This window comes from Chiloscyllium plagiosum, unplaced genomic scaffold, assembly GCF_037043375.1.
Source record: "Chiloscyllium plagiosum isolate Xiang-an unplaced genomic scaffold, Cpla_swu_hap1 HiC_scaffold_2, whole genome shotgun sequence".
Lineage (NCBI taxonomy): Eukaryota > Metazoa > Chordata > Chondrichthyes > Orectolobiformes > Hemiscylliidae > Chiloscyllium > Chiloscyllium plagiosum.
Genome location: NW_028270140.1, coordinates 41,237,124 through 41,256,625, shown reverse-complemented (window position 1 = coordinate 41,256,625; position 19,502 = coordinate 41,237,124). Strand labels below are relative to the sequence as shown.

At 41.0% G+C, this 19,502-nt stretch overlaps 1 protein-coding gene across 7 annotated transcripts in view; it reads left to right on the top strand.

The window, feature by feature from the left end:
• The window catches only part of LOC122562539 (leucine-rich repeat and immunoglobulin-like domain-containing nogo receptor-interacting protein 2), a 740,273-nt gene that overhangs the window by 366,254 nt on the left and 354,517 nt on the right, over nt 1-19,502 (top strand). The window lies entirely within an intron of this gene.

Below are 19,502 nucleotides of genomic sequence, written 5' to 3'. Positions count from 1 at the left end.
CACCTGCCAGAATCCGGCCCATATCCCTCCAAGCTCTTCCTATTCATATACCCATCCAGATGCTTTTAAATGTTGCAATTGTACCAGCCTCCACCACTTCCTCTGGCAGCTCATTCCATACACATACCACCCTCTGCGTGAAAACATTGCCCCTTAGTTCTCTTTTATATCATCCCCTCCCACCCTAAACCTATGTCCTCTAGTTCTGGACTCCCTGACCCCAGCGAAAAAGACTTTGCCTATTTATCCTATCCCATGCCCCTCATGATTTTATAAACCTCTATAAGGTTACCCCTCAGCCTCCGACGCTCCAGGGAAAACAGCCCTAGCCTATTCAACCTCTCCCTATAGCTCAAATCCTCAAACCCAGGCAACATCCTTGTTAATCTTTTCTGAACCCTTTCAAGTTTCACAACATCTTTCTGATAGGAAGGAGACCAGAATTGCATGCAATATTCCAACAGTGGCCTAACCAATGTCCTGTACAACCGCAAAATGACCTCCCAACTCCTATATTCAATACTCTGACCAATAAAAGAAAGCATACCAAACACCTTCTTCACTATCTTATCTACCTGCAACTCCACTTTCAAGGAGCTATGAACCTGCACTCCAAGATCTCTTTGTTCAGCAACACTCCCTAGGACTTTACCATTAAGTGTATGCTTGGTTTTCATTTCAGAAGAAGCTAGGGTTGAGCAAGCTTTTTTCTAAATTTCAGTTCAGAAGACATCAGAGTTGAGTTCATAAGTTTAGTACATCTTCTTAAAAAAATGTTCAAAGCAGTTCAAGGAACAAATCATGTCAGTGAATCATGTTTGGTTTGCAAATGTCCAAATAAGAAGGGTTTGGTTAGAACTCTGCATCTTATCAGAACTAAAAAAAAGTGTAGGCTTTAAGATTTATGAAAAAAAATCCATGTCAGCAGATTTGGAAAGATCTCTTTGAATCATTTTCACAGTACATGGCAAAAAAGCTTGTAATCAACCAGCTAAGTAGATACTAAGGAATTGAGGTGTGCTATTTCTCTGGACTTGAATCTCTGTAATACATAATATCAGGAAACAGATGGAAATTTTGTTTTGCTGTGTTTTAAGACCATTCTAGTAGTCTTCTATATTTGAATAGCTTGTTTTGACTTTCTAAAAAAAGAACTTCTGTTCACAGTTTGTAATCCCATGAATATTTTTCCATGTCAAACTGCCACATTAACTAACTTAAAATCTCACAAGGTAGTTTTCATTCTGTAATACAATTTGTCCAGTAGTACTACCAACTCTGATCATAACAAAACTTCATTTGTATTGTACAGATTCTTCAAAATGTAAAATTACTAATGAATGCTAAAGGATATGGCAACAGTTCTGGTGCGGCAGACTGGTAGGTCCTGTTGCATGTGAAAAATTGTGTTTGTTGCCTTTTCAGCTACTAGCTCCAGAAAAACCATGAACTCCAGGCCTACGTTTTACACAGGTGCCCTATTTTCATATTGAGAAATTTTTAAACACACAGTGATACTTTATTAGATTAGATTACTTACAGTGTGGAAACTGGCCCTTTGGCCCAACAAGTCCACACCGCCCCGCCGAAGCGCAACCCACCCATTCCCCTACATTTACCCCTTACCTAATACTACGGGCAATTTAGCATGGCCAATTCACCTGACCTGCACGTCTTTGGACTGTGGGAGGAAACCGGAGCACCCGGAGGAAACCCACGCAGACACGGGGAGAACGTGCAAACTCCACACAGTCAGTTGCCTGAGGTGGGAATCGAACCCGGGTGTCTGGCGCTGTGAGGCAGCAGTGCTAACCACTGTGCCACCGTGCCGCCCACTACATCAACCTTTTTTTGTATAGATTCTATAATACTTAAGATTTGCAACCTACAAATATCACTTCCAATCCTTGGTCTTTTAGAGATTACAATAATAGTTAAAAGAATTTTTTAAACAATCTTAAGGGATGAACTTTCTCCTTTTGTTCCTTGCTAGACGGTCCATTTAGGACTTTTAAGACCTCTTGTAGTTGTCGATTTCATTCCTACTTGGGATCGACAATTATTTCATTGCCTGCCTGCTCAATTGTGACAGTTACCTTTTACCAACTTGATCTTGGATCAAACAGCTGGTGCGAAACAATTGTGTGAAGTGTGAGGTTATACACAAAATGCACAATGGCAGATAAGAAAGTCAGGTATCTTTATACATTGTGCTTAGAAGAGTGAGGTTTGCATTATTATGATATCTGTCATGATCACAATTTCATTTTGCCAATTAAGTACTGTTTTTTGAAGCAAACAGACTGTTGTAAGGTGAGAAGCATGCATCTAATTTGCACACTGCAAGTTCCCATAAACAGCAGTGTGATATTGGCCGGGTGATTTGCTTTTCATTAGCTTCCGTTGTAAGTCACAAATAGTCCCCATTAAAAGCGATTCAGGCTCCTAGCCAGATTGCTACCACTCCTTCATCAGTCCAACTGTTCTTTCCATCAGTCTCTATCACCACCTATCATTTACTCCTTCCTCCCTCCCCCTACCCTATCTTCTGTATATAAAACAACATTTTCCTACCTACCATTAGTTCTGAGGAAGGATCCCTTGACTTGAAACGGTAACTCTGATTTCCCTCCACAGATGCTGCCAGACTTGCTGAGCTTTTCTAGCAATGTGTGTTCTTGTTTCTAATTCACAGCATCTGCAATTCTTTCAGTTTTGATTTGCTTTTAGTAATTGGTTAAGCTATAATTATTGGACAGGACACAAAATATTGCCCTCTCTTCAAAATAATGACTTGACATCTTTTGATGAGGATATATGAGGTCATGGTATAGGAGCTCATCTGAACGACATCATGTCAAACAGTGCAGCATTTTCAGTGCTTCACTGGAGTGTCAGCCTAGATTTTCCCTTAAGACCTGGAGTTAGATTGAACCCACAAACATCTGACTCACAGTAGGATTGGTTTTCCACTGATCCATCGCTGACAGTCAAGTTAGATAATGACCTCTTCTGTAAGAATGGAGTTTTGCACTATTTTGTGGATAACATTATGAATGCATTCTTTTAAAGGCTCAGTCGTCTAATTGCTGAGAAGTACACACAGGAAATCCAAATAGAATTCCTTGGTTTTGTTGAGACACATTTGCAAGTTGACAACTTCCTGTAAATGATAGAATCTATGGAGAAATGATTCATTGATTGTTTCTTTATTCAGGTATAATTGCTAAGGTTTGTTGAAGTGTGTTAATATCATGTGCCAGTAAGATTACTTGCTTTCTCTAAATTGCAATGAATTTGTGTGTGTTGCAAATAGACAAGTGTTAGTTGACATTATGTTGCAACAGTCGTGGTAAGTCATAGAACATTATTACAGATACTGTGTTAATAACTGATTAATAAATATTGGATCCATTGTTGTGGTCTAACAGCACAGGAAAAGAATCCAGAATGCACCAGGTTTGGATAGGATCTCAAGATTGACCTTTTTTTTACTGGGAGCTCCATATATCAAGCATTCCATAGAGGATTTAATGGAAGTACATGTCAGCTTGTAATGGGAAGAAAAAATAAATAGGAAGTAGACATTTACTGGAAGATGTAGGATACTAGTATGTCACAGAAAGAGAGTGTGCAGAATTATGCACCAGTCTGGAGTTTATGTCACAAGGTTTTGCTGTTGTCTTGAATACTGAAATTTACAAGATGGCTATGTTTTCAAATGTACTTTTAACTTGAGCAGCGAATTCTGGATGAGAACACTGCCTTGGAGGCATGCTGTGCGATCCAGTTACCCCGGGGAGAAAAACTTGTGTGTATAATCATGGCAATGATGACAGTTTGAAATCTTTTCATGGTAAATATTGTTTTAAGATGCAGTAAACCAAAGGTGGGAAATTAAGTGAAGTAGTTTTTGTATTCATAGCCAAGCAGGATACAATGAGAAATGATTTTTTGTTTTCAAAAGAAGAGAGAACTGAACAAGCCAGACACCTGTGCATTTAAGGAAAAGACATTATTGAAGTTTATCTTGGTGATAATTGTAACTAGGAACATTTGGACTGACTGGAATGATTGTTGACAAAAATTATTTTTCTTTAATTTGATATATTATATGTCTGCTAATTTATGTTTGCTGTGAAATTCACGTTATGTTTGAAAGTTATCAACCACTGCAGGGCTTGTAACACTGCAGAAGAAAGGGAGAAAGAGTATAGAATTTTGAGGTGCAGCCCATAAGACACAGGAGCAGAAATTAGGCCATTCAGCCCGTCGAGTCTGCTCCACCATTCAATCCTGGCTGATAAATTTCTCAACCCCATTCTCCCGCTTTCTCCCCATAACCTTGACAATCAAGAACCTAGCTATCTCCATCTTAAATATACTCAATGACCAGGCCTGCACAGCCTTCTGTGGTAATGAATTCCATGGATTCCCACTCTCTGGCTGAAAAAGGTTTTCCTTATCTCTGTTATAAAAGGTCTTCCCTTTACTCTACGGCTGTGCCTTTGTGCCCTAGTCTCTCCTACCAATGAAAACATCTTCACAACATCCACTCTGTCAAGGCCATTCAGTATTCTATAAGTTTCAATTAGATCCCCCTCCCCCTCCCCCATCCTTCTAAACTCCACTGATTATAGACCTAGAGTCGTCAAATGTTCCTCATGATAGGCTGTTCATTCCTGGGACCATGCTCGCTAATCCCCTCTGAATACACTCCAGGGCCAAAACCTGCCTAAGGACACCAAATTGGTCGATATTATTGAAATGTATATTATTTTAAACTAGATAATATCTCACCTGCCCATATCCCTCCGAACCCTTCCTATTCATATACCCATCCAAATGCCTTTTAAATATTCCAATTGTATTAGCCTCCACCACTTCCTCTGGCAGCTCAATCCATACATGCACCACCCTCTGCATGAAAAGGTTGCCCCTTAGGTCTCTTTTATATCTTTCCCCTCTCACCATAAAACTATGCCCTCTAGTTCTGGACTCCCCCACCCCAGGGAAAAAAACTATATTTATCCTATCCATGCCCCTCATAATTTTGTAAACCTTTATAAGGTCACCCCTAGCCTCCGATGCTCCAAGGAAAACAGCCCCAGCCTGTTCAGCCTCTCCCTATAGCTCAAATCCTCTAACCCAGGCAACATCCTTGTAAATCTTTTCTGAACCCTTTCAAGATTCATAACATCCTTCCAATAGGAAGGAGACTAGAATTGCACGTAATATTCCAACAGTGGCCTAACAAATGTCCTGTACAGCCCCAACATGACCTCCCAACTCCTGTACTCAATACTCTGACCAATAAAGGAAAGCATACCAAATGCCTTCTTCACTATCCTATCTATTTGCGACTCCACTTTAAAGGAGCTATGAACCTGCATTCCAAGGTCTCTTTGTTCAGTAACACTCCCTAGGACCTTACCATTAAGTGTATAAGTCCTGCCCTGATTTCCTTTCCCAAAATGTAGCACCTTGCATTTATCTGAATATCTGTCACTTCTCAGCCCATTGGCCCACCTGATCAAGATCCCATTGTAATCTGAGGTAACCTTCTTCACTGTCCACTACATCTCCAATTTTGGTGTCATCTGCAAGCTTACTAACTATACCTCTTATGCTCACATCTAAATCATTTATATAAATGATGAAAAGCAATGGACTCAGCACCGATCCTTATGGCACTCCAGTGATCACAGGCCTCCCGTCTGACAAACAACCCTCCACCACCACCCTCTGTCTTCTACCTTTGAGCCAGTTCTGTATCCAAATGGTTAGTTCTCCCTGTATTCCATGAGATCTAACTTTGCTAACCAGTCTCCCATGGGGAACCTTGTCAAACGCCTTACTGAAGTCCATATAGATCACATCTACTGCTCTGCCCTCATCAATCTTCTTTGCTACTTCTTCATAAAACTCAATCAAGTTTGTGAGACATGATTTCCCATGCACAAAGCATGTTGACAATTCGCAAGGCTCAGTGTTAGGACCACAGACTTCTCACTTTTTACATTAAAGATCTAGATGAAGGAAGTGCAATCCAAAGATGTGCAGGTCAGGTGAATCGACCATGCTAAATTGTCCATAGTGTTAGGTGCATTAGTCAAGGGTAAATATAGGGTCGGGGCATTGATCTGGGTGGTTTACCCTTTGAAAGGTTGGTGTGGACTAGCTGGGCTGAAAGGCCTGTTTCCATACTGTAGGGAGTCTAATCATGCTCCCTGCACCATGCTGCTTTTTCCTTGGGATGAGTCTCTGCTGTGTCTCCTCAATTACTCCCAGAATCTCCTGCCATTAGTGTTCCACTGTCTTTCCTGCTAGGCTCCTCTCCCAGTCAATTCTAACCTGCTCCTCCTGTATTGCTTTTATTCAGCTGAAGTGCCATTATTTCTGGCTCTATCTTTCCTCTCTCAAATTGCAGAGTAAATTCGATCATGTTATGATCACTGCCCATGGCATGTCTGGGCACAAAGACAGTAACGCTGAAGTTGAGAAGGCAGTATCACCAAGAGATTTGACTAGAAATAGGAGCATTTTGAAAGAAGGACAACCGGAAGTTTGTAAATGAAAATGTGAGAAAAAGAATCAGATTGAGGAAAAAACATTCAAAACAAGGGATCAAGATTGAATGTTGTCACAAAAAAGGGATATTATCTAGTTTATAATAATGTACATTAAAATAATATCGACCAATTTGGTGTCCTTAGGCAGGTTTTCTCCTAAATAAAGAGCCTTAAGGAAGATTTTTTTCCCTCAGTCACAAACAAAAACACAAATTGTTAGAAAATCTCAGCAGCTCTGACAACATCTGTGGAGAGAAATCAGAGATAACATTTTGGGTCTGATGATCAGGTTTAATCAGAACCTCTCTCCACAGATGCTGCCAGACCTATTCAGTAGGTCTTTCTTTTTGTTTTAGATTTCCAGCATCTGCAATTCTTTCAGTTTTAATATCCATCAATCTCCACTTGGTAAAACACAACCTTGCTCTAATGTTGAAATTATCATGCTCCAACAAAGGAGCACTTCTTTCTTTGAAACAAAGAAACTCCAACATAATATATATATAACCTCTATCCAAATCCATAAATAACTCATTTCTTACAGTATAGTATTGTTATGTCCAGACCCCAGGAGAAGATCCCCAATTTATTACAATTCCAGGCTGAATATCTGAAACCGTTAAGCTCCTGAGGGAGGAGGAATTAATTGCTTCCCTGTCTTCATCTCCTGCTCCCTTGGTCAATTGCAACAGATTTACTTTGAGAAAAGATCCCTTTCTCTATAGATAACTTTCTCCACACTCAAATTATCTTGTGTTTTGAAAGGAGCCAATTTAACCAGGTTTTCTTGAATAACAAGTGAGTGAGTTTATTAGTTAATTCACAGCATGCTTAAACCTAGGACGATGGACAAAAGAGCATTCAGTACACATCAGTAGAGTTGAAATTGCCTTTTTAACCCCTGTCATTGCGAATCAAAGGAAAAATAAAATGTGTCTGCATTTAGGAACATAATCCTCAGGGGTGCCTTTCTATTGAGCAGTGGGTCGTAGGCTTCTCTATCTTTGTAGTTACAAGAGTTCACAATTCAGAGTGTTTGATTTGCCTCTTTCCCCTTCAAGGGCTGTTGTTTGAAGTTCCCTTCGCATCCACAGGTTCTTTCTCTCTCTCGCCCTTCCCCCACCTCTCGCCCTCCCCCACCCATTCTCCAGACATTCACTAAATTTACACCTGCAATTATTTTGTCTCTGCTGTCTATTTTAAATAAAACATATATTGGAATGATATATTTAAAATGTCCATAATACTTAAGCATTCTGATCCATGGTCATGGCATTTTTTCAATTTGATATAATATTTTCTACGTTTCCCTACATTATAACAGTGATTACATTTTAGAAGTACTTAATTGCTGCAAAGATGTACCAAGGTTTTGAAAGATGATATTTTAAAAATTTGTGTTCTTTATTAATGTAATATAAAGAGCAACAAAGTGGTCAGGATTACCTCAAAGGCTGACCGGCTTGGAATCAGGTCAGAAAGCATTTGTACATACAGCAAAATGCAAATCCTAAACCATTTATCTCAAAAATGCACAGATGTTGGACCAAGCTTGAAATAAGTAGATTTTTGTCTGTTAAAAGGTACTGAAGAGCTGAAACACAGATTAGTAGTGATCATGAATGTCAAATCAAGCTTGAGTGCACAACTAGCATAGCTCTTCTATGTTAAAAGTGACACAGCCAGTCAATGTGTGGTTCCTGGACATGCTAAAAAAAATCCAGGTACATTTTGAATTGAGATATTAATGCAATCACCATCTCTCTCCATGGCAGCATATCAACTATAATTTTTGGAAAATATTTTTATTGAGGGAAGTACTTCAGCATTGGACACTTACCTGAATATGACCACAGTTTTCCTTGATGGGTTTTAATCACTGAAAAGCCTGAGCAGAGTGAACATTTGCCCCATTATTATTATCTGAGAAGGCCCTTCATCCTGGTTCACTTACCCATTTGAGAAATCAATGCCTGATTAGCAAAGAACTACTGTGAGTAGCAATTTTGAAGACATTCTTTCTCATCCTCAAAAAAGAAATTTACGTAGGGCCTTTGCAAAATGAGGTAGAGTCATAGAGATGTACAGCATAGAAACGGACCCTTCAGTCCAACTCATCCATGTCGACCAGGTATCCTAAATGAGTCTAGTCCCATTTGCCAGCACTTGGCCCATATCCCTCTCAACCCTTGCTCTTCATCTACCCATCCAGATGCCTTTTAAATGCTGTAATGGTACCGGTTCATCTGGCAGCTCATTCCATGCATACATCAACTTTATGTGAAAAAGTTGCCTCTTAGATCTCTTTTAAATCTTTTCCCTCTCACCCTAAATCCATGCCCTCTGCTTCTGGACTCCTCCACCCCAGGGAAAATACCTTGTCTATTTATCCTATCCATGGCCTTCATGATTTATAAACCTTTATATGAACACCCCTCAACCTCCGACACTCCAGGGAAAACAGCCCCAGCCTATTTAGCCTCTCCCGTTAGCTCAAAACCTCCAAACTTGGCAAAATCCTTGTAAATCTTTTCTGAACCCTTTCAGGTTTCACAATATCCTTCCTATAGAAGGGAGACTGAATAGCACACAATATTCCAAAAGTAGACTAACCAACGTCCTGTACAGCTGCAACATGACCTTCCAACTCCTAAACTCAATGTACTGACTAATGAAGGAAGGCTTACCAAACACCTTTTTCACTGTCCTATTTACCTGCAACTCCACTTTCAAGGAACTGTGAATCTCCATTCCAAGGTCTCTTTGTTCAGCAACACTCCCCCGGACCTTACCATTAAGTGTATAAGCCCTGCCCTGATTTGCCTTTCCATAATGCAGCACCTCACATTTATCTGAATTCAACTCCATCTGCCACTCCTCAGCCTATTGGCCCATCTGATCAAGATCCCATTGTACTCTGAGGTAGCCTTTGCTGTCCACTACACCTCCAATTTTGGTGTCAGCTACAAACTTACTAACTATACCTCTTATGGTCATATCAAATCATTTATCTCGATGAAGAAAAGCAGTGGACACAGCACTGATCACAGTCAGAAAAGCAAACTTCCACCACCACCTGTTCCATCCTCTGTCTTCTACCTTTGAGGCAGTTCTGAATCCAATAACTCAATATCCTGTATTCCATGTGATCTAACCTTGCTAACCAGTCTATCAAGCAGAACCTTGTCGAACATCTTAGTGAAGTCCAATGAGGTCACGTCCACCTTTCTGCCCTCATCAATCCGATTTTGTCTTTTTCAAAAAACTCAATCGAGCTTGTGAGACATGATTTCCCATGCACAAAGCCATGTTGACTCTCCCTAATCAGTCCTTGCCTTTCCAAATATATGTAAATCCTACCCCTCAAAATTCCCTCCAACAATTTGCCCACCACTGATATCAGGCTCACCAGTCTGTAGTTCCCTGACTTTTCCTTACCACCTTTTTTAAAAAAATAATTAGCCAACCTCCAGTCTTCCGGCACACCACCTGTGACCATTGATGATGCAAATATCTCTGCAATGGTCCCAGAAATCACTTCTTCAGCTTCCCACAGAGTTCTAGGGTACACTTGATCAGGTCCTGTGGATTTAGCCACCTTTATGCATTTTAAGACATCCAGCTCCACCACCTCCGTAATATAGACATTTTTCAAGGAGTCACCATCTATTTACCCGCATTCTATATCTTCCATATCCTTCTCCACAGTAAACACTGATGCAAAATACTTTTTTAGCATCTCCTCCATCACCTGCAGTTCCACAGATAGACTGCCTTGCTGATCTTTGAGGGGTCCTATCTCTCCCTAGTTACCTTTTTGTCCTTAATGTATTTATAAAATCCCTTTGGATTCTCTTACACCCTATTTGCCAAAGCGATCTCATGTCCCCTTTTCTCCCTCCTGATTCCCTCTTAAGTGTTCTCTTATATACTTTATATTCTTCCAAGGAATCATGTCTTGTCTGCTGTTTCTACCTGCCATATGCTTTCTTCTTTTTCTTAACCAAGACCTCATTTTCTGTAGTCATCCAGCATTCCTTACACCCACCAGCCTTGCCTCAGTTTTGAAAGAGTCCCATTTTCCCTTTACCTGCGAACATCCACCCCCAATCAACTTTTGAAAGTCATTGCCTGATACTGTCAAAATTAGCCTTTGCTCAAGTTTAGAGTTTTAATTTTTAGATCCAGTCTATCTGTTTCCATCACTATTTTAAAACTAATTGAATTATGGTCGTGGGCCCAAATGTGCTCCCCTTCTGACACCTCAGTCATCTGCCTTACCTTATTTCCAATGAGTAGGACAAGTTTTGCATCTTCTCTGGAGGATATCCACATACTGAATCAGAAATTGTTCTCATACACACTCAACAAATTCCTCTCCATCTAAATTCTTAAAACTATGGCATTCTCAATTTATGTTTGGAAAGTTAATATCCTCTACCATTACCTGCTTTTTATTGTTACAGATAACTGAGATCTTCTTACAAATATGATATTTGAGATCTCCTTACAATTTTGTTTCTCAATTTCCTGCTAATAGCAGGAGATCTCAGTTATCTGTAACAGTAAGATGATCATCCTTTTCTTATTTCTCAGTTCTGCCCAAATAACATTCCTGGACATATTTCGAGGAGTATCCTCCCTAATGTTAGGTATTGCTATTCCTGATCAAAAGCGCTGTTCACCATGCTGTCTTGCACCCCTCCCTCCATCCATCCTTAGCATTTGTATCCTGGAATATTAAGCTGCCAGTCCTGTCCATCCCTGAGCCATGTTTCTGTAATTGCTTTGATATTCTAGTCCAATGTTCCTTACCATGCCGTGAGTTCATCTGCCTTCCCTGTTAGGCCTCCTGCAATGAAATAAATGCAGTTCAACTTATCAGTTCTACCTCATTCCCTGCTTTGTCCCTGCCTGCCCTAACTGTTTGACTTGTTCCTTTTTACAACTGTACCAGTCTTAGACTGATCTCTTTCCTCACTATTTCCCTGGTTCCCATCCCTCCTGCCTTACTAGTTTAAATTCTTCCAAGCAGCTCTGGCAAAACTTTCTACCAGTATATTAGTCCCCTTCCAATTCAGGTGCAATCCATTCTCCATATACAGGTCACTTCCACCCCAGAAGAGATTCTAATGATCCAAAAATGTGAACCCTTCTCCCCTGGACCAGCTCCTCGGCCATGAATTCATCTGCTCTGTCCTCCTATTTCTATCCTTACTAGCTAATCCAGATATTACTACCCTCAAGGACCTCCTTTTTAAATTTCTGCTTAATGTCCTGTATTCTTCATTCATAATGTCACATCCTTTTTTCTTTCTATGTTATTCGGTCCAATGTGTACAAAGACCCCCTGCTGGTCCCACTTCCCTTCGAGAATCTCCTGCACTCTCTCCAAGATATCCTTGATCCTGGCACCTGGGAGACAACACACCATTCTGATTTCTCATCAGCTGCAGAAAGTTCTGTTTGTGCTTCTGACTAGAGAGTCCCCTATCACAATCAATTGCTTGCAACTTGACATACCCCTCATTACATATGAGTCAGTCTCGGTACCAGAAACTTGGCTGTTTGTGCTACAATCGGCTGAGAGTCCACCTCTACATTTTCAAAACCAGCATACTTGTTTAAAATGGGGATAACCACAGAAGACTCCTGTACTACCTGCCTGCCCCTCCTACCTTTCCTGGAGTTAACCCATCTACCTGACTGAACCTGCGGTTTTTCTCCCCTCCTATCACTGCCATCTATAAATTCCTCATTGCCTCTATCTGCCACTCCAACCGATCTGACAGGATTCAGAACCAAAGACACTTCCTGCAGACTTTATCATCAGTAACATGGAAATTCTCCCTGAACTCCCACATCTGACAGGAAGAGCACATCACTCTACTAATGGCCTCTTTAGTGCTCCTTCACAATCTACAGACCCAGAAAATAGCACAGTCTTACTGCTCGATAAAACGTTGCTGCAGGCTAACTTAATGCCTAAGTTTTATATTTTTAAATTTTACTCGAGACAGATCTCAATAAAACATATAACCAAAAAGAACTGACTCTACTCACAATTGTAGATTTAAAACATAGAACAATACAGTGCAGAACAGGCCCTTCTGCCCTCAATGTTGTGCCGACCTGTAAACTAATCTAAGTCCATCCCCCTACACTATCCCATCATCATCCATGTGCTTATCCAAGGGTTGTTTAAATCTCCCTAATATGGCTGAGTTAACTACATTGGCAGGCGGGGCATTCCACATCCTTACCATTCTCTGAGTAAAGAGCCTGCCTCTGACATCTGTCTTAAATCTATCACCTCTCAATTTGTAGCTATGCCCCCTTGTACAAGCTGATATCATCATTCTATGAAAAAGACTTTCACTGTCTGCCCTGTCTAATCCTCTGATCATCTTGTATGTCCCTATCAAATCCCCGCTTTGCCTTCTTGCCAATGAGAACAGACTCAAGTGTCTCAGCCTTTCCTCATAAGACCTTCCATTCAGACCAGGTAACATCTTGGTAAATCTGCTCTGCACTTTTCCCAATATTTCCACATCCTTCCTATAATGGGACAACCAGAACTGTACACAATATTCCAAGTGCGGCCACACTAGCATTTTGTATAGTTGCAGTATGATATTACGGCTCCGGAACTCAATCCCTCTACCAATAAAACCTAACACATCATATGCCTTCTTAACAGCATTATCAGCCAGGATGGCAACTTTGGAGTCTATGTACATGGACTCCAAGAACCCTCTGCACATCCACACTATAAAGAATCCTTCCATTGACCCAGTGTTCTGCCTTCCTGTTATGCTTCCCAAAGTGCATCACCTCACATTTATCTGCATTGAGCTCCATTTGCCACTTCTCACCCAATTCAGCAGTTTATCCAAGTCCCCCTGCAACCTGCAACATTCTTCCACACTGTCCACCACTCCACTGACTTTAGCATCTCTGCAAACTTACTAACCCATCCAACAATGCCTGCATCCACAAACAGCAGTGGTCCCAAAACAGATTCTTGAGGCACACCACTAGTAACCAGACTCCAGGCTGAATATTTTCCATCAACCACCACTGGCTGCCTTCTTACAGAAAGCCAGTTTCTAATCCAAACTGCTAAATAATCCTCAATCCCATGCCTCTGCATTTTCTCCATCAGCCTACCATGTGGAATCTTATCAAAGGCTTTACTGAAGTCCATGTACACCACGTCAACTGCCCTACCCTCATCCACATGCTTGGTCACCTTCTCAAAAAACTCAGAGGTTTGTGAGACATGACCTGCCCTTGACGAAACCATGTTGACTATCTCCAATCAAATTGTGGCTTGCTAGATGATTATAAATCCTATCTCTTATAATCCTTTCCAGAACTTTTCCAACAGTAGAAGTAAGGCTCACTGGTTATATCACTACTTGGGTCATCTCTACTGCCCTTCTTGAACAAGAGCACAACATTTACAATCTTCCAGTCCTGTGATACTAAACCTGTGGACAATGACAACTTAAAGAACAATGCCAAAGGCTCTAACAGCACCTCCTAAGCTTCTCACAGAATCCTCAGATAAATCCCATTCGACCCAGGGGATTTGTCTACTTTCACTCCTTCTAGAATTGATAACACCTATTCCTTACTAACCTCAATCCTATCTAGTCTAATACCTCTTATCTTATTCTTCTCCTCTACAATATTCTCCTTTTCCTGAGTGAAAACCAATGAGAAATATTTGTTTAGGATCCTTCTGATCTCCACAGCATCCACACACAGCTTCCTACTTCTGTCTTTGGCTCTATTCCTACCCTAGTCATCCTTTTATTCCTCACAGTCCTATAGAAAGCTTTAGGGTTCTCCTTTATTCTACCTGCTAAACAGAGCTCATGCCCTCTCTTTGCTTTTCTTAACTCTCTTTTTAAATCCTTCTTAGCTAATCTGTAACTCTCCATCGCTTTATCTGAACCATCTCGTCACTTAAGCTTCCTTCTTCCGCTTAACAAGAAATGCAATTTTTGTAGTAAACCACGGTTCCCTTAACCTATCACCTCATTCCTGCCTGACAGGGACATACCTATTAAGGACACACCTATCAAGGACACGCATTATCTTTCCCTTAAACTAGCTCCACATTTAGATTGTCCCCATCCCCTCTATTTTGCAACACCATTCAATACATCCTAATTCCTGCCTAATTGCATTATAATTGCCCTTCACCCATCGATAACTCTTGCCCTGTGGCATGTACCTATCCCTTTCCATCACTAAACTTAAACATAACCGAATTATGGTCACTCTCTCCAAAGTGCTCACCTATGACTAAATCAAACAACATGCCTGATTCATTACCAAACACCAGATCCAGTGTGGCCTTCCCTCTTGTCAGCCCTTCAACATACTGTGTCAGGAAACCCTCCTGCATACATGAGACAAAAACTGATCCAACCAAAGTACAAGAATTATAACATTTCCAGTCAATGTTTGGGAAGTTAAAGTCCCCCATAATGACCACCCTGTTCCTTTCATTCCTACCTAGAATCGTTTTGCCAATCCTCTCTTCCTCATCCCTATGACTCTGCGGAGGCCTATAAAAAACTCTCAGCAATGTGACCTCTCCTCTCCTGTTTCTAACCTCAGCCCATACTACCTCAGTAGACGAGTCCTTGTCAAAAGTTCTTTCAGCCACCGTTATATTGTCCTTGATTAATTAGGCCACACCTCCCCCTCTTTTGCCGCCTTGCCTGTTCATAATGAAAGATCTAAACCCTGGAACCTGCAACATCCATTCCTCACCGTTTTCTATCCATGTCTCTGAAATGGCTACAACATTAAAGTCCCAGGTACCTATCCATGCTGCAAGCTCTTCAACCTTATTCCAGATACTCCTGGCATTGAAGTAGACGCACTTCAAACCAGCTTGCTATCTACCAACATTGTCCTGAGACCATGAAATCCTGTCCATGCCCTCCCTACTCTCATTCTCCTGTGCACTGGAACTACACCTCAGGTTCCCATCCCCCTGCTGAGCTAATTTAAACCCACCCAAATAGCACCAGCAAATTTCCCACCCAGGATGGTTCAAGTGAACTCTGTTCTGCTTGTAGAGATCCCACCTTCCCCAGAATGACCACCAATTATCCATGTACCTGAAACCCTCCCTCCTGAACCATCCCTGCAGCCACGTGTTCAGCTGATATCTCTCCCTATTCCTTGCCTCGCTATCACATGGCATGGCTAACAAACCACATAAGAACTCTGTTTGTTCTAGCTCTCAGCTTCCACCCTAGCTCCCTGAAATCCTGCCTTACATCCCTATCCCTCTTTCTACCTGTGTCGTTGGTACATACATGGACCATGACCTGGGGCTAGTCACCCTCTCCTTTCAGGACCCCAAAGACACAATCTGAGACATCACGGACCCTGGCACCTGGGAGGCAACACATCAACCGTGAGTCTAGTTTGTTCCCAACAAATCTTCTATCTGATCCTCTCACTGTTGAGTCTCCAATGACTAACACTCTCCTCCTTTCCCTCCTTCCCTTCTGGGCAACAGAGACAGACTCTGTGCCAGAGACCTGCACCCCAATGCATGTCCCTGGTAAGTCATCCCCCCAGCAGTATCCTAAATGATAGACATGTTTTTTCAGGGGAGCAACCACAGGGGATCCCTCCACTGTTTTTTTGTTCCCCCTTCGAACAGTCACCCAGCTTTCTTCGTGCCTAGGAGTAACTACTTCCCTGTAACTCTTATCTATCACAGCCTCTGCCTCCCGAATGATCCAAAGTTCAACCAGCTCCTGCTCCATTTCCCTAAAGCGGTCTTGGAGGAGCAAAAGTTGGGTGCACTTCTTGCAGATGTACTTGGATGGGACACTAATGCCATCCCTCACCTCAAACATCATGCAGGAGGAACATTCTTCTCCCTGCACTGCCATCCCTGCTACTCCCCTTATCAGATGCTTACCAAAAGAAAAGCAAGGTTATATTTAAAAACTAAGACCTTATCTGCTCCTGTGCTGTGAGTGCCCTCCATGCAAGTTTCTCCAAAGTCAGCTATGATTTTCACCGATGCTAATTTTTCTGAGATGCACTCCGGTGTCCAGAGATGCTTGAACTAAACAGAAAAGGCAGTAGCTGTGCAGATTCACTGCTGTGTCATACAGAAATATAGGTTTCTTTTTCTCTCTCCCTCACTCACACTAACCATGTGGTCTCTGCCTTTGTTTTTCTTCCTCCATTTTAAAGTCTAGATGTTTTGATCTTTTCTCCCCCCACAGTTCCAAAACAATGCAGCAGCTTATAAAACAGTAATTACTGCTCCTAGAATTCGAGGAAATCAGCTCCCACACCTAAAATACCTCAAAAAGGTGCAGCTGTTATGGCCACAATTTTTTCCCATCCTCCATCATAGATTAAACAGAATCTTTCTTTTGATATGTCCCAATGTGTTTTATGACCAGTAAAGTGTTCCATAAATGTAAACATCGTTATAGTGTTGAAAATGCAGCAGATTTTCTTTTAGTATTTATTCATCCATGAGATATTAGCTATAATATCAGGTTCACAGTTATTGCCCATTCCTACTTGCCTTGAGAAGATGGTAAAAGCTGCTTTCATAGAATCCCGACTGTGTAGAAACAGGTGATTTGGCCCAAAAAGTCTACACTGAAGTTAAAGACACCAACAGTCTTCTAAAATTAAATTCCCTGACCAGGAATCCAACTCAGGCCATGGCGGTGAGAGCACTGAATCCTAACCATTGACCACCAGGGTAAGGTCAACCATTGCTGTATATGTGGCTCAGTACTCTCACCATGCTAGGTGGGAGTATGTTGATGGATTTTTTTTACCCTGTGATGAAGGAATGGTGATATGTCACAAGAGCATCAGTACAGGACGGTATGTTTGTGTCAATTCTAATTTCTTTAAGCTCTGCACTCTCGCTAGACCTTGGGATTTTAATTCTTTCAGTGAGACTTTATGTCCTCCTCTATTAAGACAGACACAAAGTACTAAGTTAGTTTCTCTCCTATTTTTCTGTTTCTTATTATTAATTTTCCTTTCTTTGTGAACCTTTTCCTTTTTATATACTTGTAGTAGCTTTTACAGTTTGTTCTTATTTTCTTCCTTTACATTCATGCTCTGTTTTCTTTCTTTACCCTTTTTTTGGTCCTCCTTTGCTAAATTCTAAAATTCTCCCAATTTTCATGTTTCCAACCAATTTAGAGCTTTACAAGTCTCCTCATTTGACCTAATATTATCTTTAACATTCATTGATATTTTTTGTTTTGAAAAGCAAGCATTAATTCATTAAGTACTAGACATTGCTTATCTAATGTGACACTTTGTGAATGAGAATACCTATTATTAATATCCTTCCTCCATGCAAACAAAGCCAACATTGACAGGTTTGGCAGAGGAAATCATGTTTCTTTGCTGGTACTAGAAACACATGTGTGTGGATAGCTATGAAATACATAGGTGCAAAAAGCGTTGCAGATCATCCATTGCAGTTACCAAAGTCGCTGGTTGTCTTCACCTGTCAAGCCACTGAGATCAAATGTTCAAGACCAAGAGAATGGGGCAGGCCAAGCACAATCCATCCCCACAGCAATAGCTTCTGTGTTAATGTTTCTTGTGTGCACGCCTTACTGTCTCTTACACATTCTGTTATATTCTGAAATACACTCCTTTTTACTAACTCACGCACTGCAGTCAATTCTGAATTGAATTTAATTTAATTTATTGTCACGTGTACTGAGGCACAGTGAAAAACTTTGTCTTGCGAGCAATACAGGCAGATCATAGAATTAAGTAGCATAGATAAGTACATAATTGGTAAACAGCAGCAAAAACAAAAACAAAGGTACAGGTGAATGTTAGAAGTTTGAGTCCATTCAGTATTCTAACAGTAGGGTAGAAACTGTTTTGAAACCAGCTGGAGCGTATGTGTTTAGGCTTCTGTACCTTCTCCCCGATGGTAAAGGTTGTAGAAAAGCATTGCTAGGGTGGGATGGATCTTTAAGAATGCTGGTGGCCTTTCCTTGACAGTGGGCCTGGTAGATGGATTCTATAGATGGGAGGTTGGTCTTTGTGATTGTCCGGGCCGAGTTCACCACTCTCTGTAATTGTCTCCGATCTTGATCTTGAATGGTACAGTTGCCATACCAGATAGTGATAGATCCAGACAGAATGCTTTCGATGGCGCACCTGTAAATATTGGCAAGGTAATTCTTCTGTAATGCGATGGTTATGTTTTTGTGCAACCCCATGTTATATAAAAATCGTGCTTTCAAAACAGCACTTAGTGTTGGTGATGTCATCGTGTTACAGTTAGCGCTTTAAAAACAACATCTCCATTCCTCAATCGTGTTACAGCGAATTTGCGTTTACGAAATGTGCAATATATCAGAACAACCTGTGCAGTATATCATTGATTGGACAATGGAAGAAGAAAGGAGAACTCCTCTAAACTTTATCAAATGTTCTGATCTTGCTTATTTGTTCCTGGTGCCCTGAAAAATTGAGAAAACTGCAGATATAGACTGTAATGTTTCATGTAAACCGTTTCTGCACCACTTCAAAGCTGTCTACGCAACTGTGCTGTACTTGGGTCACATCCCAGCAATAAACTGCTCTGGTTGGCAGAAAGTATTAATCAACAGGCTACATATTCTTTTGGATAGGCAAGTTGTTACATGAGAGAAGAGAAACAGGTATCGGCTATGCTGTCAAGCTCGATATCGCACAAGTCTGAATGCTCCCCATTGGGCCGTGCATTATAGTTCATGTCTCTGTACCTACCTCAAGCAAACAGCAAGCATGCAACAGTCATCAGTATGTATATCTCAATAATGACTAATTCCAAATTTAATAAGGATGAATTATCTGAGGAAAAATAAACCCATAAAAACTGCGGGATGCTATAAATCA